The sequence below is a fragment of the Sinocyclocheilus rhinocerous genome, unplaced genomic scaffold (genome assembly GCF_001515625.1).
Source record: "Sinocyclocheilus rhinocerous isolate Xijiao unplaced genomic scaffold, SAMN03320098_v1.1 scaffold1554, whole genome shotgun sequence".
Lineage (NCBI taxonomy): Eukaryota > Metazoa > Chordata > Actinopteri > Cypriniformes > Cyprinidae > Sinocyclocheilus > Sinocyclocheilus rhinocerous.
Genome location: NW_015641022.1, coordinates 10,785 through 37,870, shown reverse-complemented (window position 1 = coordinate 37,870; position 27,086 = coordinate 10,785). Strand labels below are relative to the sequence as shown.

At 36.5% G+C, this 27,086-nt stretch overlaps 1 long non-coding RNA gene across 1 annotated transcript; it reads right to left on the bottom strand.

Moving 5' to 3' along the window:
- Nucleotides 1–3,995: 3,995 nt before the first annotated feature.
- On the bottom strand, nucleotides 3,996–27,080 carry LOC107754001 (uncharacterized). Its single transcript, XR_001641532.1, has 3 exons — nucleotides 26,728–27,080; nucleotides 15,901–15,907; nucleotides 3,996–4,006 (listed from the first exon to the last, which is right to left on the bottom strand). It is a non-coding gene; the product is annotated as an uncharacterized LOC107754001 (long non-coding RNA).
- Nucleotides 27,081–27,086: the final 6 nt, after the last annotated feature.

Below are 27,086 nucleotides of genomic sequence, written 5' to 3'. Positions count from 1 at the left end.
CTCCTCAGGGCTGATAGGCCTCTGCTAGCGGGCCTTTCTCATCTGAAGGCCTCTCACAGCACCCAATCAACCATCTGCCCTCTAATCAAAGCGCTGATGAAAAGATCCAGGACTCAGCTATGTCATCAAGACAATTAACGGCAATCCGTAATATGCATTTTTCTGTATTCTGCCACAGATCCAAGCCGCGGCGCATCACACAGGTCACGTAATGCTCGGCATGCCGCCTCAGGGATGCACCGTGAGATAATGGCATGAGCCTGGGTGAATAGCTCTGATGAGAGCCAACAATCTCGTACTAATTGCTAAATGTCTACTTTTGTACGGTAGATGTAATGGCAGGATGAGAGCAATTACAGAATAACAGAGTGCCTGGAAATAAAGCACAGCTATGTAAGTCTGTGTGACTTTTCCAGTTAGTTGTGATGTCTGGGTAAGGATTTTTACAATTATTTTACAGAGATCGCACTCACTAAGAGCCATTTCTCATCTGTGAAATATTTTAGAGCATACTGGTGGGTCACGACCCAAAAATGGATCACTAACAGCAAGACTAAAACAATGTTAAATGTGAATTATAAAACGCAACTAACCATTTAAATTGTATGCAGTTAGGAATAAATGAGCAAAATAATGGCATAAAAGCCTTTAAAAGAGAAGAGAAAAGGCTTACCATATCTTTAGTTTTTAATGGCAAAGGCTTGTGCATATAGTATGTTTTCACAAATTGATTTTAATTTGATTTATCGCTATGCTATTGAGTATTTATGTCTTTACATTAATTTATTAATTAATAATTTTTTAATATATTTATATTATTATAATAATTGTTTTTATTATAGTATAATTCTATTTAATATACATTTATATTGTATATTTAAATTATTAATATTTAAACTACTTAAAGGTGACCTATTATGTCCCTTTCTACAAGATGTAATATAAGTCTCAGGTGTCCCCAGAATGTGTCTGTGAAGATTCAGCTAAAAATACCCCACAGATCATTTATTATATCATTTTGAAAATGCCTATTTTGAGAGGAAGCAGAAACGCACTGTTTTCGTGCATGTATCTTTAAATGCAAATGAGCTGCTGCTCCCCGCCCCCTTTTCCAGAATAGGGCGTAGCCTTTACAGCTTGTACCTCAAATACTCTGCCAAATCTAAACCAATCTGTTTGGTTTTGATTATAATGTCGATCACGCTGAAATCATGCGTTTTAACGCCATATCAGTTTAAACTTCTGATACAGTGTTTTCTGAGCACACACATCCGAAGCACACGCACAGGAAGCGGCTGTCACACGGCAAGTGAGTACTACACTAAGTTCTCTTTCATGTCTTATTGTGCTTAAACTGTCAAATACACAAAAGTTTGTTAAAAACACATGAGTTACAAAAACAGTTATGTCTGTGAGGGTAAACAGCTGGGAAAGAAATCGCATTATATTAGATCTGTGTAGCAGCAGCGTAATATACAGTAAATAAATAAATCAATCCACTGTTCTCGTCTCCTCTGAGGCTGGGACTCTAAATAGTGTTCTGTGCTCGTCTGTGCAGCTAACGATAGAACAGTTAGCATGCTTTGCTCGAACTTTTGCCATGGCGCTAGAACTGCTACGCTTGCGAAAACACAATGGCGGCGCCGTGGGTGGAAATGTGCAGATTAAGGAGCGGTAATATTATAATGAGATCCCTTTGCCACGTCACAAAGGGAGCAAAATCTGACACGCTTGTTTTTTCAGATGCTTGAAGAAAAAGGCTTATCAAAACAAAGTTACTAGGTTAAACTTTTTCATGTTTCCTGAGTTGGTAGATGCACCAGGGATCCGATTATAGCACTTGAACAAGGGAAAAGTCGGATTTTCATGATGTCACCTTTAATCATTTACATTTATGAATTATTTTATTCATTGCCAAAAGCATTTTAAGACTAAAATACTAAAGACAAAATACTATAAGACTAACTTAGTAAGTTAAATAAAAATGTGGAAATGTAAAATATCTATTATAATTTAATTAATGAAAAAAAAATACAATTAGGCCTTATTATTTATAGATTACATAATTACTTATATAATGTGAAACCGTAATTTTAAGAAGCTACTAGAATACTTTTTGTAAAAAAAAAAAAAAAAAAAAAGGAATGACTCATTTGTGAAAAACGAAATTTGTAAGACTAGAAATGGTACGCAGTGGAGATAAAAAGAATCAAACTTAGTAATTTAAATTTTAAAAAAAAAATGAAAATATAAAATATCTGTGATAATTAATGAAAAAATACAATTCATAATTTATAGATTATATAAATATTATTTATATAATATATAAATAACATTTATTTTTCCATTACATTTAAACCCAATACAAAAAAAGGAATGACTTATTTGTGATGTAAGACCAGAAATGGTACGCAGTGGATGGTCTGTCCACTTTTGGGTCATTCGTCTGGGTGCCCACAGCCTCAGGTGCCCTTGTCAATTCATGCTCCAGATCTTCCAAGAATAACACGCATGCCCAGTCAAGCAGCACAAACAAGACAGACCTGACATATCATGGCTGACCTGATGTCAAATCCTCTCAGGAGTGTCTGTAGACAGGAAAATACATCATTAGCAACAAATGCAACCCTCTACATTGCGAGTAAATCACTCGCATATGCGACTAATCTTCACTCTGGGCGACTAAATGATGTCTAATATTAGCCACTGGCTAATAAATTCTCAGATTTTACTCGCCAGTGTGTGAGTTGGACGCTAAGTATAAGTTAAGCAGATATATTTTCATTCGCTGAACACACTGACTGAGTCAATTTACTAGCCAATGGCGATTCAATTGCCAAGGTGTCCGTAGAGGGTTGAAATGCATTCAATTTAGGCTTTAAACAGCGATGTCTCTGCTGGCACTACACCGCAAAAAGCATTAAAAACACATCAAAGATTTCAAAAAGGCTTCCCCTCTTCCAACACACTTGTGCTGCAATTGCCCCAAATCCCACTGTTCCACCAATCTCCACTAATAACCGGCCGATCGGCTCATGGGAAATCACGTGGACCCTAAAATTAACTCATCAGAAACACCACACTCCAATTTTAGTCTGTACGGGACTGCAATGCTCATCTTTAAATTGCACACATTCACTCATACAAAACTTCTGCTGCTCCGTAAAATTCAAAATTCAATTTTGACAAAATATTTGACAACACTTATTCTTCAAGATGTTGAAAAAACAGTGAGATGCTTTACAATGGCCAAAAATGTCCATCCGCATGCTAACATGGAGAAACAATCAAAAAAAAAAAACACTGAAGTGTGACACTGATTTTTATTATTTTTTCCATTATCATCAAATTTATTGTTAAAAAGGTGAATCTGTTACAAAAGCTGTGCTTTAAATGGCTGTCATGGTTTAAAAGAGGATGAACAGCAAAACCGATAGTTAGCATGGAAATCCGCATTAAAAATCCTGTCCTGAAGTTGCAATTCTTAATTTATCCCTTTTAAAAAGCACAAGCATAAAGACAGACAAATAAAATAAAATAAAATAATCACTAATTTATCTAGTTCTGAACTGGAGGGTCATAAGCAAAAAAATAGTTGCAAATTACTTCTGATATGATCATGGACAGCATGGGATTAGTAAACAATAAATACAATCACAAAACAAATATTTGTATAAGTTCTGTTGTGCCAAAATCAGTCTATGAAATCAAACTCTATAATATTTTTGTGCAAATATATTAAGAAATAAATATTTAACTAACAATAAACTAGCTAATTCGGGCAGATTCCAAACTAGGAAAAAAAACAATACTAAATATGGGTTTACATAAACATCACACACAGATGTTAAAGCATTAACAAAATTGAAAACTGCAATTTAGCCTGTGTTGTGTGATCTAATTTGTATACTTTTGAGTGCATGCATTGGAATACCATGGGAACAATACATTACATTTCAATATTGGGTTAAGGACATTTTTGCTTACTTGTGTGTAAAATCTGCATCTGACAAGTTAAATGGCGTATGACTAACCAACCATCCTGATCCATCTCTAATAAGAAAAGGCCACTCATCATCATCTCATACGGAACAAAAGACAATACAAATCCAACTGTTATATGCCATTAGCATGTCTGCCATCGGGGTGAAGGCAATATTCATTACTGAATGTGGAAGCTTATGAAGTCCTGAAGAGAAAGAACATGCATTATGAATGAGGAATCTCCAGCCTGATGGGATTCGGATCAGGAGTACCTGGAAATGTCCTGCCAGAGGCTGTAAAGACTTCTGAAAGCGTGCAACAGGATGGTGAGGGAACGGCTGGCATCCAGCTTCTTTATCGATGTGAAGATTTTAAACTCCAATCGAACTGCCAGTAAAAATGAATAGATCTTTAAATAATGCTCTGGAGGGTGGCGATGCAAAATCTGGAGAGCCATCCAGGAAAAAGAGAGACAGGCAGCCTTTCTCTTTCTTCTCATTTTATTTTGACAGATATAAAGGGAGACGAAACACTGGAAACGTCAGCGCTAATGTACTACTTTCACCCCTCGAGGAGCCTGAAAGCTTTTAAAAGAATCACTTTCCCAAGCGAGAAAAAGTAGCACAGCTGAAAACAAAGAGGCTCGTTCAGAGAGCTGACAGAGGTGAAACGTTGTACAATAAACCAGCACATTCCAGCTAATTACCAGATATTAGCCAAGTCTTACATGTGGGTACCTCTGACGTCAAATCTGTACCTTCCCAGACTCTCTTTTTCCTCCCAGCCTTTTGCATAACGCTGCTTTTGGCAGCCAGTTCAGGTCATGAGATAACAGGCAAAACAGGACCTGCTTCCCTCTCACTCACTACTCTCAAAACGGCACATATACACCAACAAAAGATGCATTTACAAAGACTTTTTGAATGCACCGCGGTCACAAAAACACATTTACACAAGAAACTAAATTGGGAAACATTGATTGCTCAGACACTGAAATGTGCAAATGCAAAAATAAAATGCACTCAAACCGGGTTTTGAGATATTAATCAGATATAGTAATCCGTCATAACTTCACCAATCTACAAATAGGGGTGGAGTGATATTTAACAACAATTTAGTGCATAACATTTAAAACAACAAAAGACCAAAAACAGCAAAATGAACATAACACAAAATAAGAAATATATGCATATGTAACTGTGATTCACTAAACACCAATTTGAGTTACACTCCTTGGAAACAACTTTTTCCTTGTCTTAACTTGTTTGGGACATGTCCTGTTCTGTATTTTTACACTACTCCCTGTTCTTTTAAGTTATTAATGTAAAACAGCCCTGCCTGACAGTCGAATAGATATATTTACAACAAAACAAACGATAAAGCAGAATTTCTACTGGTTAACATTTCTACAGTGACACAATATATACCACTATGTCAGACAAGTGTATAGTGAAAAAATTAAATACTTAGATTTTTTTCCACTATTCAAACCTGCTTTGTAAGCAAGATAAAAAAAAATGACATGCATAACAAAAATTGTAAAAAATTTGGAAAAAGTGTTTATGTGCAACCTATAAAAACGTTATCCTTTTTCACCATATGTTGGCATATCAGTACTGAAATGTGAGCAGTTTTTGATGAACAATTTATAAAAAAAAATATTATTTTTTTTTTAACGATTGCCTTTCATTTTCTTGAGTGAATGATCACTTTCTTACATGGACTACACACAATCAATAAACCAATCAATTTTTTGCACATTCCTCCATGTAAAACTATTATAATTGTGTGATACTGGAGGGGTTTCCTGCATACAGTTTGTCAGTAAATTGATTCGAATCCCCCAATTGTACAAACAGTTTTACGTTCATTGAAATAACATTTTTTAAAAAGGTTGGAAAAGGCTCTAAATCCCTTTTCAGTCTCATAAACTTCACCAACCTTCCTTCTGGGGGTCTCAGGCAGTTCTTTTGCTCGTGGCATATGGTAACAAGTACGGCGTGTTAGAACGAGCCGTTTTAGGGGGGCGTGGCAGAGTCTTAACTTTGATAAAGAATATCTCTTTGGTTTTGAGACTTTAGTCCTTGCAACTTCAGGGATCTTATCTATGCACAATCAGCTTGTAACACTCCAAAGAGAAAGGAAAACTTGAAATCCCATCATATGACCCCTTTAAGACCAAACTAGACAAGTTTATTATTCCTCTTTAATGATGTCCTACTAATTTGGATCTACTGACTGGTACGCCTAAGTTTAGACATAGTAGTGATAAACATTAGGGGTGCACTAATGTTTTCCTCACACAAGAAATGGCATTTCTATTAACTTAAGCTGTGAAAATCAAAACAAAGTGTAATTTGTTAAATAAGACTGCTATTGAAATGGCAATCCAGTATTTGCATGTATTTTTTTGTACGTACTTTACCATAACACAATTTATTAACCATCAGCTCATGTTCCTCCTTGTTTACCTTCACAGAAGCACATGTAACAAGTAGCTGCTTCAGTTTTCAGTGGACTGTGACGAAGCTTTTGCAAGAAGCCCGCCATAAGTCTGTTTGTTCTGCATTTCCACATTTGTGGCATTAAAAGGGTCCAGAAGGGTTTTTGGTTGAGCCTGCGATGAGCTCATGAAATCTGGATCCCATCTGACAACCAAAGCCCCTCCAGTTGCATCTAATCTGGCCAGAAGCAAACGTCTATGGCATGACAACAACGATCGCAGATGTGTATGGCTATGACCCCTTAGCAGCTGGACTAATGTTCAGAACGCTTGACCCAGGCCATCTCCTCTAGCAGCAGGAAGGATGAACCTTCACTCGTAACACCAACATGTTTGGCTTGTTTAACAGCCTGGCCGTTTCCTTTCCCAGCGCTATGGGCGAGCGTTAATGAAGTTTTGCTGTAGAACAACAAAAGCAATTCAGGATGGAGGGGTGACGCGGCCAGCCTGCCTCTTTCCAAAGCTCTTCCTACGCGCACCACTCAGCTCCATGGCAACTCGCAGCGAGAGGGCCAGTGTGTTACAATACAGGACTCTCACTTCCTGTCATAAAAGCCTCAGCGCTCTTTTTTTTTTTTTTCCATGATCCTTTGTGAAACAATAACAGGCCTGTTTTGGTTTCCACACATATCGCTCAGGGTCGTGTCTCATCTGAACCTCCACTGCGAGGAGGTGAGAAAACGACAGTGGAAAGATAACCTTTACTCCACAACGGTTAGAACCGAAAATGAGAAACTCGCTTTCGAAAGCTCGCAGCAGGCCTCAGAATCTAAAGAGGGTCTCCGAAGGCACTTTCACATGACTCGTGTCAACTCGCCCAATGCATTGGACTCTATGGAGCGAAGACACCGACTCAGTTTGTCACTGACCTTTCAAAACGCAGCCGATAATAATAGGACAATTCAAATTGTGCATTCAATGTGCAATGACAGGTCAAGGTCTGCAACTAAACAGGTTTATGATTGCCAATAATGAATCCTTTTTTTAAATGTATTTAAAAGAACTAGCAAACTGTATGTAGATTTCCTGAATGCCTCAATTTCCTTTTATTCATTTAGATTGACCTTAATATTTTCAAATCCAGGGTTGTGCAAAATTCAGATTTGAAGAACTGCCTCCAGTTATGAAATTCTGATAGCTTGTAATGCAAATCAATGAAATCTTTACAGTTCAGCAGAGTACTTTCAGAAAACGGATAGAAATATCAGTTGTCCCTCTCTATTTCCCAACGTCCTAGTAAGATGACATTTGATCATATTTGCTTCATTTTAGTATGATTTTTCTAAAAAATGATGTATAATCAAAGTAAATCAAGCTGCTTCAGTCCAGTAAGTGTTCATCTTAAATACATTAGCCTACTAACAATATAAAAGTTATTCTTAAAAAATAAACAAATAAATATAAATTAAAAATAAAAAGAAATGCAAAAAAGAAAAAAAAAGTAAAGATTTCACAACACTTGAACCATGACCTAAATTTGACATTCTTACAATTATACTAAAATGCCTTTTACTCACTAAAAAAAAGTGTGAACTATCAATCAGATGACAAAAGGCATGTAGTAGATTGTGGTGAAACTTGCGTAGCAAATACAATACAGGAGGCTTTATCAAACCTACATTCAAAGTTTGACAAAATTTGCTCGTCTAGTTAAAAAAAAAAAAATACAGTCACATGACTTAATTCATTTTAATTCTACTTCCTTAAATTTAAATTCAAACCACAATTCTGCAACTTGTTTGCTACCTCAATTCAAATTCAGGAATTTAATTTGAATTTAAAAAGCATTCTCAAATGGCGCACAACCAACATCATCCAGTGACTGGTCAGTATAGTTCTCCTGTAACTTAAATTGCAAACAATTGTATGTTGTGGCATTTTAAAGATCCCATATAATCGCTTGATGAGTGCAGAAAAATCACCTTTCTGAAAGTGGCGCCCTGATGAGGAATCATGTGAACGGATCTTAAGATTGAGCTGTCACTCAGAATCACATCTGTGCTCCAATCATTGCCTGGTTATCGCAGGACCTCTACACAGCATGTTTAAAATGTCATAAATCTGTTGGTTTATGACATTTAACATTTTATAAGCTTTTATAAGAGCCACAGACCACCTTGGTCTCTCCTTTTAAGCCCTTATCCTCACTACAATAAAGCAGACTTCAAAAGGACCCTCAAAGTGGCTATGAGGTAAATTAAGATTTATTTTATTTTTAAGAATTAAGAAATGTACATTAAATTGCCCACATATGGGAGTAATGTTTATACACAAGTGTGCTCACTTTTGGGAAATTATCTCAATTTTACTCAACTTCCTGAAAGTCAGCATCTGGAATATAATAATTACCAAGCATACAATGCTCATACTTAGGTTTAGTAGTTTGTTTGAATCATTAACCATAAGTATGAGCATTGGACATGCATCTCATTCCAAACGTTTAGAGCTACGAAAATATTGGGCCAGTAAGAAACCACCATAGAAACAGCCTAGTAACCACCCAAAAGCAGCCCAGCAACCACACAGCATCCCAAAAACCAAATTAACATTCTCATATCAACACCCTAGCATTGTGATGGCAAGTTTTGCATGGAAAAGCATCGCTTACATGTTCTTCAGAAAATAAAATGTTATGAATGTGTTCATTTTTAACTTGATTTTTAAGTTTAAATTCTGGCTCGTGCCACCTCTCCATCCAGCTCCTCCCCCATAATTTCCAGTCTTCTCTCTGCTTTTGCTGAATTAAAGTGACGGAGGCTCCCCAAAAATGCAAATGTAATGGTACTGCCACTATAGGTTCTATGACAAGCAAGAGATACCCATTACTTTCATCGAAGCGATGTTTTAATTATAAATGCGGCTTTCTTAAATAGTCCCACCCCATACTGCGAGGGAATTCAAACCAGCAATTAGGAAGCCTGTGGATGACAGGTAGTGCTGCTAAGAATGCAGGAGGTGAATTCATATGAAGGACCTCATGCATTCGATTATAAGATCAGAGCTGAATTTCTGAAATATTAAAATAAAATGTCACTACTCTACTTTTATGCCTCTGACCTACTGTGCAAAGCACTTGGGTGCATTGGTTTGGTTAAATATTAGGGCTAAATATAACAATGACAATTGCACAATCTCAATTTTTTTGCGTGAACCGTTTCAAACTGATTGACAAGCTCATTTGTAAAATGGATTTCTGTACACTGTATACCAGTGATTATGTCCAATCAGATGAGGTTCAAAACTGTGAAAATAAGCAATATGGAGTCCTAAAGCCGCTTTTGGAAACACTTTACAATGAGTATATATTATACCTAGATTAATACATGCTGTAAAAAATTGTTGTTAATTGTTAGTTCATGATAGCTAATGCATTTAAACATAAGTGTAAAGTATTGCCATCACTATTTTTATTTTTAAAAATATATATATAATGTATTTTATTAAAGGGTTAGTTCAGTCAAAAATGAAAATGAGGCTGCGTTTCACTCACCCCCGATGCATCCTAGGTGTATATGACTTTCTTCTTTCAGACGAATCCAGTCGGAGTTATATTAAAAATTGTCTTTGATCTTTCAAGCTCTATCGTTGTACTCAGCGGGTGTTGCATTCCTTCGGTTCAAAAGACGTGAAATAAAAAGCACCCTTCCACAAAAAAAAGTGTCTCACACGGCTCCGGGGTGTGAACAAAGGCCTCCTGTAGCGAATCGATGCGTTTTTGTAAGAAAAATATCCATATTCAAAACGTAATAATCACTTGAATCTAGCTTGCGCTCACTGTTGTACACGGAAGCAGTTCCGGGGGAATTACGAATGAGGTCAGATTTGCGCATGCGTGGCTCAGAAGTGACGCACATACACCTAGGATTGATTGAGGGTGAGTAATTTATGGGCTAATTTTCATTTTTGGGTGAACTAACCCTTTAACTTAGTGCTGGGCAACGATTAATCGCATCCAAAATAAAAGTTTTTGTTTACATAATATGTGTGTGCACGGTGTATATTTATTATGTATATATATATAAATACACACACACAGTATTTATTTTGAAAATATTTACATGTATTTACATGTATATATTTATATTCCCATAATTAATATATTAATTAATATATTTAATATATTAACATATATTAATATATTTAATATATTAACATAATATATTTTTCTTAAATATATACATGCATGTGTGTGTATTTATATATACATAATATACACAGTACACACACATATACTATGTAAACAAAAACTTTTATTTGGGATGCGATTCATCGCGATTAATCGGTGCCCAGCACTAAAATATATTTTATACAATAAAAAAAAGTTTAAAACATTATATCAATAACACTATTTATTAATTAACAATCAGTAATATTTTCGATTTAACTGCATTGATACCACTATAAGCTGAATATTGACTCTATTGCCTTCTGTAGAAGTGCTAATAGTTGAACTGAACTTGTTTCATAATTGATCAACTTTACAAAATTGACAGTCATCGAAATAAACTGAAACAACATTGAACTAAATTGAGCTGAATAATAGCACTATTATCTTCTGTAGAGCGGCTTTACAGCTGAAATTAAATTAGTTTCATAATAACTGATGATTTTTACAACATTAACAGTGTAATTTTACTGTCATTACAGTGAAACTGCTTTAAAACAATGTATATTGTAAATAGCACTATATAAATAAATGTAACTTCACTTAACTGCATTTCAAACTCAGTTGTTCTTCAAAGCCTCAGGGAACAATTTGCATACAGTACTGACATACAGTAGCCTGTTTATGAATAAAAACTAGGCTAAAGTTTTTAGATAGGCTAAAAACTATCGTTTTCACAAATGTTTAGGCTCACGGTCCTCTAATTAGAGTAATGGTCACGGTTGTGCCACAAAAGTGAATGGGCATCAAACTGACGTGTTTCGTTGTGTGATTAATAGCCACACACTTACAGAGAAAAGCTTGTTTGTTTACAGTAAACTGCACAAAGGCATTGGCATCAGCAGCAGGCTGAATTGACAGGCCAATGAGGGCATACGCAGGACCTGCTTCTCTCTTCCTCTTTCTCAACTCATTCCCCAAAGCAAAGCATTTGCAGAACTAAAGCTTCTAGTAGTGTTGGCAGCTGGTCAATACGTCGCTGCTGTGTGGGAGGGCTGTTCCTGCTCCTTCAGGCCTGGCCCTGTTTCCCACAATCCTGTTCTGCTTTGGGTAGGAGATTGCGACCTAGAGGTCACCTAACCCAGGAGCCCAAACATCAGAAGTCTGATTGCATGAGAGAAGAACAATGGTGTGTAAAGACGGCCCTTTCAGAAGAGTGCTGACACTGTAATGAGCGCATTCATGCTTGAAATGCGTTCAGCCTGAATGGAGCAGAAACAAGTGAACATAGTTAAAAGTGAAGTGGGGCATTTTAAATAATTACTGTTTTTAGTAAGTTCCAAACAATCCCACTGTCTTCTATTGTTTGACCCGCACAAATCCAAACAGTCCCACCCAAAACTCACGGTCGAGTCAACCATCTTATGTCTGGTCCAGACTGGTTCCTGTTTAGTACTATAAGTACATGGCACAAAATTTGACACTTCCAAGTTTGAAAGAAAACGTGCATGGTTTAGTTTGGAGTGACAAAGATTAACAACATTATAACCAAGATTTTCTGTGCAAAACACCACCATAATGCTCAGTGTTTGGTTGCCCAGGCGTCGCTATGCAGTTGCTAGGGTGTTCTGAGTGGAGTTCAGCATGTTTCTGAAGCAGTGACATATTACTACAATTAGGGTGTTCTGGGTGGTTGGTAAGATGTCACTAAGGTACAGTGAGTGGTTGTCAAAGCGTTGCTAAGGTATTAAGTTTCTGTATGTTGCTAAGGAGTTCTGAGTGTGTTCTATGGTATGTCTCAGATACTGAGAAAAAACAAGATTTGGTTTTTAAAAAGCCTTTTTCCAAAAGGTACATCTGGAAAAAGGGGGGTCGTCTTATAATCAGGGTCGTCTTATATTTGGGCCAATACGGTACTGTGTGTTTTGGGTGCTTGCTAGGATGTTACTAAGGTACTGTGGGTGGTTGTCAAGCCGTTGCTATGTGGTTGTGTTCTGAATGGGTTTTAACATGTTTTTGTACGTGGCTAAGAAGGTCTTACTGTTTTATAGCATGTTGTTAAAGCAGTGTCATGTTACAATAGCTAGGGTGTTTTGAGTGGTTGCTAGGATGTTACTAAGTGGGTGGTTGTCAAGCATTGTAATGTGGTTGTTAAGGTGTTTTGACTTGGTTTTAACATGTCTCTGTACATTGTCAAGTAGTTCAGAGTATTTTATAGCATGTTTTAAAAGTGGTGAAATGTTAATACTGTTAAGAGTGTTTTGGATGGTTGCTAGGATGTTACTAAGGTGCTGTGGGTGGTCAATGTCAAGACATTAAGGTGTTCTGACTGGGTTTTAGCATGATTTTATATGTTTCTAATGAGTTCTGAGTGTTTTATGGTATGTTGCTAAAGCAGTGGAATGTTACTAGAGCTAGAGTGATCTGGGTGGTTGCTAAGGTGTTACTAAGGTACTGTGGGTGGTTATCAAGGCGTTGCTATATGGCGGTTAAGGTGTTCTGACTGGGTTTTAACATATTTCTGTATGTTGCAAAGGAGTTATGAGTGTTTTATAGCATGTTGCTAAAGCTTACTACAGCTCAGGTGTTTTGGATGGTTGCTAGGATGTTACTAAGGTACTGTGGATGGTTGTCAAGGTGTTGCTTAGTGGTGTTAAGGTGTTCTGCCTGATTTTGAGCAGGTTTCTGTAAGTTGCTAAAGGAGTTCTGAGCATAGTGTGTTCCTAAAGCAGTGGCATGTTACTACAGCTAGGGTGTTCTGGATGGTTGCCAAGATGTTGCTACAACTCAAAATATATGCCATTGTTAATTTTTGTATAAAAAAAAATGTACTTGAGAAGCAACAATGCACAATATTGTATATCTTTAATACAAATATATTTTGTTGCAGTGCACTGGCAGATTTTTTATTAATTTTTTCCATTTTATTTGAAGCATACATCAGTTAAAACAAGTGAAAAATAAGGCAAAATACACTTAAATATTCAAGACAATCTACGAAAACAAGTCTTAATATCTTATGCAATGTTCCTTCACAAAATTGGTCATGTTTTATATATATATATATATATTTTTTTTTTTGTTTGTTTTTAAACAAGACAAAAGTGCACTAATTAAAAAGTCATTTTTGGCCCTAGATATGGCAAACTTCTAGGACTATTTGTCAGTTTATCAGCCGTCAGGCGAAAAATCGCAGGTTCGATCACTTATATCAGATGGCTTGTTAAAGAGAGGTGTGCCATTTGTTTTCTGAGGTATCATTCATGTCAATAGTACAAACAGTGTAAGATGAGTTACGCCAACATTCAATACTGTAATAAAATTGTTCAAATCCCTCAGTATGAGGCAAAGTACTAGTAACGGTTAACATAGCAAATGGCACTATCAACATATGCCTTTGATTTCCAAACACTGACACTACTCATGTTACTCAACACCACCAATGTTTGACATCAATCTCAGATTTGAGACACTGACATACTGACCATCCCTCCCTGTTTGTTGTGCGTGATCAGGTCTCTTTGTCCTGAGATTATCATGCTGACCACGGTCACGTTTGACGTCAGACAGAATAAAAGGAGGGGGACGATTACGCACAAAACAATGTAATAATCTGGGATGGCGCTTTTACGTTAGTCCTAACATTTTTTTAATGCTGAATTATTTTGTTAGATTATTGTACCTCAAGTCCTCAGAGAACTTAAAACTGTGGTGGATATGGAGGCATCAAGCGTAAATGGGAACATTCCTTCTTGCATCATTTAAGAGAACTAGTTTTAAAGCAGAAACAACATTAGAGTGGGACAAATGCAGAGATATTGACCAACACAACTAGGCAAAAGTCTAGACACACTTTTCTCATGATCTTAAAACCTTTTGAAATAAAGGCTTTTGTTTAAATGTTTAAAATAAAAAATAAAATACAATAACATGAAATGAAATATACCCATGTATTTGTATTTTTTATAATTAATAATTTAATATTTTTTTTATTTTAATTCATTTTAATTTAATAAAATGGATACATTAACCTGAACAACAAGTGTCCGGCTTACATGTGAACTCCTTCAATACAGTTTAAAAAGCATCTCAGGATGCACCTCATAAAGTTGGTTTAGGTCCAGATTAAGCAGAACTGGAATCTAAAAGTTCAAATATAAGAGAGATTTGGTTTGTTTATCATTTTTGGTCATTAAATAATCCCTAATATTCCATCTGTGTTATTTCAAAGTTCCAAGGACTTTACTATTGTGTGGAAAAAGAGCAGGTGAGTCCATACTTTTTCCTGGTATTGATTCTTCTGCTTTCATCCTTATGGTCATTGTGCTAAAATTTATGTTTTTTGGGACAATGTTGGACCTTGTATCCTAAATAGGTACTAAACAGCATATAAAAGTCATAAGGAGCAATCTGCCTGCAATTTTCATTCTTCTGTTGCAAACCTCTGGAAGAATATCAGGTCTGCTCTGTTCCACATAATAAAAACGAATGGTGGAAGTATGCCTTCAGAAGACATGAAGTAAAAAGCATGCGTCATACAGATCAGTTTTATCACACTTTTATGGTGCTTTTTGTCATTTTCAAAGCTTTATAGCTCCAGGTCACCATTCACTTTCATTGCATAGAAAGGAACAGTGTCAATATTGTTCTAAACTTCTCTTTAAGGGAAAAAATAATTTGGAATGGTTTTGGCGAACTTTACCTTTAGTCTAATAAGAAACCATTTTAGGAGTAAGCACTTTGTATCTGTAAAGCAAAAGGCAGAGGGAAACGACTCCCAGCATTCACAGCTTCGGCGAGCGAGACTGGCTGTTCTCCCTCCTCAGGTGGTCCAGTCTTCATCACGTTTAATTAGATGTGCTGCTTGGGATGCTGACGGGAAAGAGCGCTCTCTAAGCGAGATGTTCATTAATGCCATCACATCCGAGCGCGTGAGACCGAGTCTCTGGATAGGACGGCTTCTAATTAAAGCTGATTTGTGAATTGGGAGAGAGTTGAGATCCCAACTTCCAACCGACACCTCTGACACGAACGTTAAGTGGACCCTCTGAGGTCCTAATGAACTTGTTGAAAGTATCTATTAGGATGTTGATTCAAGTGTCACCTTCTTCTAAAGCCAGAATAAAAATTCTGTTTATATTAAATAAACCTGCTTCTGATTTTAGTTTAATCTTCTGGATCTGTTGCTATGACGACAACTGTGAGATGACTGATGGACCAATCCAGGATTGTGTCAAATCTTGAAAAATTACACCCGCTAACACAATAATCCACATATAAAGAACAAGGCCCTGGCAAAAAAAGCAACTGTTTTGCTGACGTTGGTAAAATGGTTTGTTTGTTTTAAGGATAATGATGGTCAGGGATTAATATTCCATAATCCAGTAAGAGATGGATGAGCCAGTCAGAGGTTTGAGGGCACACAGAGACGCTGTGTCCAGACCCCGGACTGACCTCATCACAGCACATTACACGCAGGCACAGCAGAGCAGAGTCAGGCCACCGACGTCAGTGCTTCTGATTGGGGTTATGTTACTGCTCACTGGGCCACGACCTCACAGGCCGAACCGTGCCATCACTCATTCGAAAGCTCTCCCCAGTTTGGCTCACACAACAGCCAGCCATGCAGAATAAGTCTTGATTTCGGAATGAGTTGACTTATGAGTAAGGCTGGGAATTGGGTTCTACTGGTTAAAAAATTATTTTAAAAAAGACTTTTAAAAAGATTTTAATGACATTCTGTTCCGTTACTGGTTCATTCTTCCACTAAAAAAAATCCTATACTAAAATGTTCTGAAATAATATTAAAACAAAAATCTTACAACTCACTCAATTAATCTGTCACAGCAAGTCATTATTTTTATCACGTCCAACTTAAAATGAGTCACGAGCGTAAAAACCTTTGAACAGGATGAAGGTTTTTCTTAGTTTGTTTAATTTTTTTTAGTCACATTTACCCTGATCCTCAAATTCAAAAAGGCTTTTAATGCATCATGTTTCCTTCTTGAGCATCAGTGAGACGGATCTCAAAATCATACAGTCGCTGCTGGCAAGGGTTCTAATATGCAAAAGATGCTGGAAAACCAAAGACATTTTCAGAAGGATTTTTCTGAAGAACAGCGGTTTAACAGTTTATCTGTTCAGGACAAACAAAGGACTCATGAACAACTCTCACAAAACAAAAAACACAGTCATGAATCATCTAAGTAACAATACGTAGTATTAAGAATCAAGTGCATGTAAACATTTGAATGTGGTCAATATAAATGTAGCTATTATTTTGTCTTGTGGACTAGGGTTGTCGCGATAACCGCAATATCGTAATTAGAGCCCAACATATATATCGTTTTGCCGATTTTATCGGCTGATATGAGCCTGTCGCAGATATATCAGTATCTGCGAATATGCCTCCGATATTACATTTTTTTTACAGAACATAAAACGCAGATAAAATGTTTGTAAATGGTGTAATTGTGTAGTTTGTCCAGCAGAGTGCGATCCATTGTTTGCTACTGGCGACCTGGATGAAACACTTTAAAGCTTAAGTGTATGGAATACCATTGAAACTTTCAACAGCCATATCTACGTAACGGTGCGGCGGATCCGCACCAAATTCGGGGGATCCCTTCAGTTCGAGGAACCCTCTCGAACGCCGAATCGAGTGTATGTCTCGAGGCCCCCTTTCGAATGAGACCACCCCCGCGTCAATAGCCCCCGGGGTCCAGGAGTTACGGGTGGTTAAATTCGCGGTCGGGCGCTGACCGATCTGGCGATCCCGGGGGGCTACTGACGCACAGATGGTGGTGTTCGAGAGGGCTCCTCGAGCTGAAGGGATCCCCCGAATTTGGTGGAGATCTGCCGCCACGTTCGTGAGATAGTGACACCAGCCTACACTTTCACTTCAGTAAGGAGGTCTCTTGTTCAGGCAGCAGCATTCAAGCGTTGTCTTATTCGACCGTAAGTGCCCTACGAAGTGGACTTCACATGATATTCCGACATGATTCCAGTTCCAAGGGAAAGTACATGTTACATTCAAAGGGCATTAAAGTGCGCGAGACCTGAATTTATATTGTATTTATTTACAGAGGTATATCATGTCACACTTCCCACTTCTCTAGTAAGTTTCGTCTGTGTGTGAAGACAGTAGCTCAAATCCGTGAATGAATGTTCCGAAGTGAAAAACTTCAACGGAATAAAGTTGAATGGAATTGAATTGAAATAGTTAAATAAACTTCAACTTTACTGTTCAGTGCACTGATGTCAGACTCATATAAAGTGGATAAACTGGATAATAAAGTTTGTTAAATTGTTAAATGCCATTACATATCTTTGTCACGTCATTATAAGTGTTTGATCACCACATTTGAGTGATCATTGCAAAAAATGTGTTTATGTATATATATTCCGTTTATGTATATACTGTATTCTATATATAGTACCAGTCAAAAGTTTGGACACACGAATGGAAAAGTGTCCAAACTTTTGACTGGTACTGTACTATAATATACACAAAGAATATCGGCCGATATATCGATATTGGCCTTTTTTACTCCCTAATATCGGTATCGGTCCCCAAAAAACACATATCGGTCAGGCTCTAATCGTAATACCGCACTATTGATGAGCCAACCGCAGATAAATGCAAAAACCGCAGCAACCGCGATATTTGCGTATTTTCTTTTTTCGTGAGGTAATGTCCTTCTCATTTTACACTTTGTGCATGTGTACTAAATATTAGTTCATAATAATAACAATGTGTATCATGCTGATTTGTACAGAGGCTCCGCAGATTTGCACTTAACAAGCCTAAACAGACAGTGAATGAGAGAGAGATCGACTGAACGTGTGCGATTATCTGCGTCTGTCCTTCAGGCCAAATCATATTCGTGAAAAAAAGTTGTCATGTCCAAGGAAAGCGAAATCCGTCTTAGCATCGACGAATTGCTGGTCAGCTGAGCCTTCTAAAGTGGCCCTCAAAGTTAAAGATTTCAACAGCGTGTTTCATTACATCTCTCTTTGAATGAATCGGCGTTTTTGAACGTGTAGTTGAATGAACGGTTTAAAGACTCACTCAAAGACCGTCCCTTTATGCCACCTTGTAGCATAACAATGTAACTGCACTGACTGACAGCCCATCTAGAAGGCGCGCAGGTGAGAAGATCAGATTAGAAGATCAGGGACCAGCTGCATAAACATAACCACTATGTTAAGACTGTGTCTTAAGAACTAGTTTCATCAACTAGTAGCTAGCCAAGAGAGTTCTTTAGACTAGTCTTAAAAAGTTAGTCATCTAATTTTTTTTCTTTTAAGACTGGTCATAACTTTTTGAAGTCAGTTATAAAAAGGGAGAATGGTGTAATTTGAATCCAAAAAGTAAGTCTGAATTCAAATTACACCATTCTCCCTTTTTATAACTGACTTCAAAAAGTTATGACCAGTCTTAAAAGAAAAAAAATTAGATGACTAACTTTTTAAGACTAGTCTAAGCGGTTTATGCAACCGGACCCTGAACTAACTGTTATACATATAGGCCATCAATAGCGCAACGATCTTATTGTCAAGTTTATGTTGTTATGTGGATCCTTATTTTGACATTCTCTTTTGTTTACTTCACTTCCTGTTTCAACGCTCTATTTAGTTTCGGTTTCATTGGTTTCTGAATATGACCACACAGATTTTATTTATTTATTTACATATAGTCCACAATAGCGGTCCTATTGTGGACTATATGTAAACTTATGTAAAGTATGTTAAATATCTTATTTAGGACATAAAATTTTTTTTTTTTTTTTTTTTTTTTCACATGCGTTTTATATGATCCCTCTTATTTTGGTAAAATAATCCACATTTTGCAGATTCTGCAAGGTGTATGTAAACTTTTAACCTTTCAACTGTGTATACGGCCACAGAAAAGCGTACGTTACCTACAAAAAGTGTTACTAAAATTGTAATCAGAACCAGAACTGTGAAGTTCTTAAAAATGTGATTGAAACCAATGGCTTGTCTTCACATACACTCTTAAAAATAAAGGTTTTTTATTGGCATCTATGGTTCCATTAACATCTATGGAATCTTTCCATTCCACAAAAGGTTCTTTATAGTGGAAAAAGGCTCTTTAGATTTTTAAAATGTTCTTCACACTAAGAAAAAAAGTGTTTCTTTTAAGAACTGTTGAATGAAAGGTTCTTTGGGGAACCAAAAATGGTTCTTCTATGGCATCACTGTGAAAACCATAGTTTGGAACCTTTATATAGTGTAGGCCTCAAACTGCTCGCCATTCAAAGCTGAACTTTGCCCTCTGGCTCTCAATGCCACTGGTAGGATGATGAGATTAGCAACTTTAGTCTTGTTAACAGTATTGCACTCTTAACACACGGCTCATCTGCTTGACAGAGTTGGCAATCTCTTCAAATTTAGCACACCTTAGTATAAGCTGTCAGTGACACGATGGCACTGACCTTTGGACCTTCGCCTAATGACTCACCGTTTACTTCAATCCTATAAGAGTAAAGCATACAGCTATGCCGCTTCACCTCTTCCAGAAGGGTTTGCGGAGCTCTTTAAAGCTGGACAAAGATTTATTTCCTTTCCTCTTGGCCTGCCAATAATCAAATTCACAGTGTTAGTAAAGCAGAACTGGTTCAGACAGTGACCTTTGCTTTGTTCCAAAACCTAGTGACCTAGATAGGCAGCTGACTTCTTAGGTTGCACTCAAAACAGAATGTCATACACGATTGATTTAAAATGCTTAACATAGGCAGCAACTTATAACACAAAGCATCCCTATTCACTACTGATCCCAACAGAATTTGCTAAGTTAAAGACATGATAAACCAATTAGCATACACAAATATTCAAATAGTCCATTTTTAATTAGTAAAAAATGGTAACTCTGCATTGACTTTGTCCTTCTGCCCTCTCTCCCTCTGAAAAATCCTGCCTTAATCAGCACCAGGCGACTCTTTCTGATTCCTATAACTGTCCAGATTTAATATTGCTTGTGGTGGAGACTGTGGTAAAGTCTGGGTGTGAAACATTCCTGGACATTCCTGTTCCTAAGGGGCATAAATCACCAGGGAATGGCACAACGGCTAAAATAAACAGTGTCAATAAACTGTTTAAATTTCAGATTTGACTGAGAATTAATTTTAGTTGAAGCCATGGCACAGCAGATTGCACACATGCTCATGACTGGAGACTGGTGAAGCACATTAAATTGCAACATATTCAAATAATAAAAAGATGCTAACAATTTAAATAACATGCAAAATAATACAAATAAAAGTTATTCCTAAATATTACAAAATAAATGTTCATACATTTAAAATATTACATTTAACAATTATTAGTGGTTTGCTTCAAGATATACACTAAAAAAAAGTTGAAAAGTTTTTATTTTATTTTATCATTTTATTTATGTTATGTTTTATATGGGATGTACAGTACATTTACATGCATCTATTTTAAAATTTAATTTATTCCTGTGATGCGAAGCTGAATTTTCAGCAGATATTATTGCAGTCTTCATTGTCACATGGCTCTTCTGAAATCATTCAAATATGCAGATTTGCTGCTCAATTATTATTGGTACTCAATTATTAATAATGGGTTTTATTATTCATCATTATTATTATTAATTTATTATTTATTATCAATGTTGAAAACAGTTTTTGCTGCTTAATATTTTTGTTGAAATCCTGATAGATTTCTTTTTCAGGATTCTTTGATGAATAGAAAATTCAAAAGAACGGCATTTATTTGAAATAGAAATCTTTTCTAAAATTTTCAAACATATGTCTTTATTGTCGCTTTTGATCAGTTTAATGCATCTTTGCTGAATAAAAGTTTTTAATTTTTAAATTGACATTTTATTTACCTGCCCCTAATTTTTGAATGGTAGTGTGTCCCGGTTTCCGTAAAAACACTAAACTGCAAAAACATTTTCCCATTTTTCCAAAATCTTTATGCAGCAAATCAGCATATTAGAACGATTTCTGAAGGATCATGTGACACTGAAGACTGGAGTAATGCTGCTGAAAATTCAGCTTTGCCATCTCACAAAAAAAAAAAAATTTCAATTTCAAAATATATTCATTTAGAAAACGGTTATTTTCAATTGTAATAATCTTTAATATTATCACTGTTTTTTGTGCATTTTTGATCAAATAAATGCTTGGATGAGTATTTTAGAAGGATGTAGATGTTTTAAGAACCGAACATCATGGAAACCATCCCGTTCAAAAGAAGAACTTTATGGAGAGGCCTGCTAAGCCACAGAAACAGAGCTCCCTGGGTAAAGACAACAACAGTCATCCACCCCCGGGGCCTCCCGGGGACAAAGAAGCCCAATGAAGCTGTCAGCTACAAATGAAAACTTGCTTGGAGGGGAGGAATGTGGGGGTGTTGCGCTGCCATACGGCCCACAGCTGTTCTCCGACACAGACCCTGTCCATGACACCACACATGGAGAGAGAGTGATGGCCCAGGGGTCCTCGGGGGACGGTGGAAGATATTCTATATACATAGGCATTTGTAGCTATACACAGAAACAAAACTGTGTTTACTTACACCGTTAAATTTAAGACATGAACCATGCTGAACCAGACAGGAGATTCTCAAACGCTGTACACGAGGAAAACATGTGGATGCAACTCCATGAAACGGAGCTAATTACAACCCAAAGGCGTATGATGTAATCCAGAAGATTTCCTGAGAAGTTACTGGGAAATTAGTTCTTTATGCGTTTTATCTTTATTGGACAGCTCCATAAATGCCCAAACATCCATTGTCAGGAACACGGCCACAGAAATAGAAAAGCACTAAATGTTTTCCTAGAACAAGTGCCATAACACAATACAAGCATCTTTAAAGTCTGCATAAACTCAGAATTGAGCTTGTCTATTTTCCTAATAACCGTATTGATTATTCTGTGAATTGCTAAAAATTATAAATCTTCACAATCTTTTGTCAAAATTGAATAACTCCGCAACAACCTTCCTCTTATTTATTTTAACTAGTTTTAACTGTCTTCCTTCTGGTAACTTTTCACAATCCAATAAATTACAGATAGTTCAAATTAAGTCTTATTATTAAAGTTTTTCAATTATCCTGTTTTAGTAGGAAAGCTTTTGCTATTATTTTTAAATTATTAAACTAAACAGTACAGCTACATTTCATTATGGTTTAATCTGCCAATAAAAGTGAAGTAACTCTCAGCTCCTTTAAAACATTTCACCATATTAAATACATTATTCAATGATTATACTAAAATCCATTATTTAAATCCAGAATTCCCAGAAAATCAGCGTAGGAAATCCTTAAAAGTCAGCAGATTCCATGATCAGCGACCCAGAATAAATTTAAATATTCAGATATTCTAAATTGAAAATTCAAACTATGTCAGATTATACAAGTAAAAGATGCCAAACCTGGAAAGTTATTCCAAATCAAGTATAGCAACAGATAACACACTGGTGCATGAACACCAGTTTACTGCATCACTTTTGCTACTGTAAATTCAGCTCACTTTATTGGTTAGTAAGACTGCAACTCAAGGCTGGCAGTCATGCATATGCTCTGGAACAGAGTAATATCGCGTCCATATCGCAGGCTTTGCGATTAGGAAATCGCAACGTCTCAAATCGCGATTTCGATTCGATTTCGATTAATCGCACAGCCCCAATTCACAGTGCAAATCTTTTGAGTTGTTCTAATGGGCTGCATGCAAAAACAATCATGCAGCATGACCAGCGTAGTCTGATTCACAGACAAATGACTCTTTAGAAACGGTTCTTATAATGAATCATTCAAACTGGCTTGAATCAGTCTGACAAATCCTTCACTGAATTAACTCACTGAATCAATCAGAGCAGCTACTGAATCGACTGAATCTTACTCACTTACTGGCCAGAAAGTTATCATTATCATATCACAATCTCATGCAAACAAAGAATCAAAACACTAAAACAAACGAACATAAGCCAGCAGCTAAAATGAGTGTTATACTGTACATGCAGTTTACTTACTACTAAAGAATCTGCTGAGTTGAAACACTGAGTGAACTCAACAGCTCAGAAAAGACGATGGCTGGTGTAGCTACCGCAGACCTGTGGCACTAATGAACCTGTTCTTCCACTCCAGCCGTCTGTACTGCCGTTCCCTCTGCAGCAGGAAACAGCTCTATCAGCAGCATACATGCACACATCCATGCCTGTTGGTTCTTTACTCATTATCCTAAAAACTATGGCTAAATTTCAACATGAGTGCCAATAAAAAGTGTAGTACTCTCATCTTGGTTAAAACACTTTTTACCAAATTTCAATCCATTGTTCCGTTATTATATTTAATCCATTATTATTTAAATCCAGAATTCCGCAGACTTCCTGGAAAATCAGCAGGAAAAAAGCTGAAAATCAGAAGACTTCATGACCAGTGACCTAGAACGAATTTAAATATTCAAACTATTCAAATTAAAAAAATATTCAAATTTTCAAAAATTAAAAATAACCAATTCATTAGTATAACTCTAATAGTTCTTGTTTCTCAAAAGTTTATCCTGAAAAATCAGTGTAGAAAATGATGAAAGTCCGCAGATTTCATGATCAGTGACCTAGAATAAAGTAAAAAATCCAAAATATAAAAATACTTAAAATAGTCAAAAATTAAAAACACTATATAAATATAAATATTCAAAATATCCAACACTAATGACAATTCAAAAATTTTACATTTTTGTTAACTGGTGGCAAATTTCTGTGAATTCATACAGCTTCATGCTTACTTTTCGTATGACTTTTTTTGAACAAATTGTTTTGTACGAAATGGCCAAGACGACAAGTCAAGTTTTTTTTTTGTTTTTTTTTTCAAATTTAAGGACATTTGTGACCCTGGACCACAAAACCAGTAAGTTGCATGAGGATTTTGTAGCAATAGCCAAAAATACATTGTATGGGTCAAAATTATTAAATGTCCTACTGTAAATATATCAAAACTTAATTTTTGATAAGTTCTATGCATTGCTAAGAACTTCATTTGGACAACTTTAAAGGCGATTTTCTCAGTATTTCGATTTTTTTGCACCCTCAGATTCCAGATTTTCAAATAGTTGTATCTCTGGTAAATATTGTCCTATCCTAACAGACCATACATCAATGGAAAGCTTATGTATTCAACTTTCAGATGATGGATAAATCTCAATTTCCAAAAATTGACCCTTATGACTGGTTTTGTGGTCCAGGGTCACATTTATCAACTTTCAACTGCTCTGTCTGACACCATTTGTATTCTTTCAACCAACCGCCTACGTAGACATGTTGTTATGCATATTTTGGATTCAAACATGCCTTGTTGTCTTCCTCCATATACTGCCTGAGAAAGCAGCATTTTCCAGGGTACAGACACGGCCGGAGACTATGCCAGAAACCTTCCAAGAGAAACCGATCCACAAAACACTGCTTGCTGAGAGGGACACGCCACAATGCTCAGAGCCAGGTCTTAAATTGCAGGTCTTAGAATGATAAACACCAGCCAGGTAGGGACATTTCTGTTATTGCTCTTGAGAAGCTGAACGCAGCTTGAGTAATCACAGGTATATGTACTGCTGTATACAGTGCTATTTTAATCCGCTGATTGATGTGAGGTGGCGAAGCTCTCCTGGCGCTAAAGAGCTTGAAACGGATAGTGATTTTGAGGTCCTGCGGTCTTATCTACAGCAAAAATGAACACAAGGAGGACTGCACCCTATCAGACAAAGATAAGTTTCTAACCCCCCACAAGAGAGCAGGAACACACAGCACTTGCCCTCTTAAAGCGTCAGTTTTGACATCCGTGTCAGAAGAGGAAGACCTCTTACGGATGCTGTGGCATGCGGAGAAATCTAGGAAATTTAAATGAATGGCTCTGTCCCCAAACTTAGTGAGCTACTCCCTACAATGGCAGCATCCTAACTGAAAAGGAAATAGATATGACCCAACAGGAAATTCAAATAACTTGATGAAATAATAAAATATCACAATCAAATATTAAATTAATCGCAAATAATTGGGTAATAAAATGATCAAATATTTAAATATTTAAATAATGAAATAATTTAATTATTTTTATATTTTTATACTTTATTATCAAATACTAAAATCAAATAATTAAGTATTTAAAAAAAATCACATTCAAGTATTAAAATAATCAAATGATCAAATATTAAAATATTTTATTGCTTGATTTTAACATTTTATTATTTCAGTAATCAAATAATTGAGTATAAAAATGATCAAATATTGAAATTAAAATAATTTAAAAATCAAGTATTAAAATATTCAAATAAACAAGTATTAAAATAACCAAATAATCAAATATTAAAATAATTAAATAATCAAATACTAAAATCAAATAACCAACCATTAAAATAATAAGTACTAAAATACTCAATGACAGCATAAAAATACGAAGCACGTACAAATATTGGGTAAAACAGATCAAATGCCATCTTGGATGCTTAACGCAATGCATTACCTTCTCCACAAAGCATGTATGTGATGCTGCCTTAAAACTGGGCAAAAAGAAGTCATCTTTGAAGGCAACATAATTATCCTGCCTACCAATGTAAATGCTTTCCAAGTTAGAGCTGTCATAGATGTCTGTGAATTAACACCAGCCTGGTGTACAACAAGTATTATGCAAATAAAAAGTGCACAAAGCCAGCAAGAGCATATTTTATGAAATTAAAGAGGTCTCTAATGGCAGATTTCTATTTGTATGGCTCAATGAAGGTCACAAGCGCTTTCATCTGTCTGATGTGCGGTCGGGATAATCATTTGTACAGGTCACACCAATCATAACTCTGTATAGGAAAAGACTGAGGTGCTGGAAAACAGGGAAAAATCAGACACGTGTATGTTCTCGGATCTCGCTGCTCAGCACATCGCATGCGTCCTGTATGATGTCAGGACACAGGAAAATATTACATATTGTCGGCACATTAGGGAAAAGTAATGCGGCTCTTATGTTGTTTAGGAACAGCGATCAGGGCTCATAACAGACTGAAAGGCTGACGGGGGAATGCCACTGGCTTCATTAGTCCTTTCCCTAGGTCTGAAGTGTGCTCATTTTGAAGGGTGCGCAGGCATACAGGAGTCTTTACTCAGGAGTAGTGCTGCACGATTAATCGTATCGCAATCGCAATCGCGATGTCAACCTGTGCGATTATATGACGGCAAAATGTTGCGATATTAAATAAATAAGTGTGTGGACTTGAGAACACATACTTTCTGAGAACAGTTTTCCGATTTTCTGTGCCGTCTCGGTCAGTCTCAGTATAGGCAGTGCACGTGTGGCGTGCGTGGGCGTGGTCAGTGGTCACTTGTGTGCGCAGCGCAGCGCGGAGAGACCAGAACGAAGATGGATGGCGAGGAGATCGACACTGATCTGGTAGCCAAAAAAAACTCTACCTCTGTAATATGGCGATATTTTGGATTTAAGATTACTGACACTGAGCAGAGA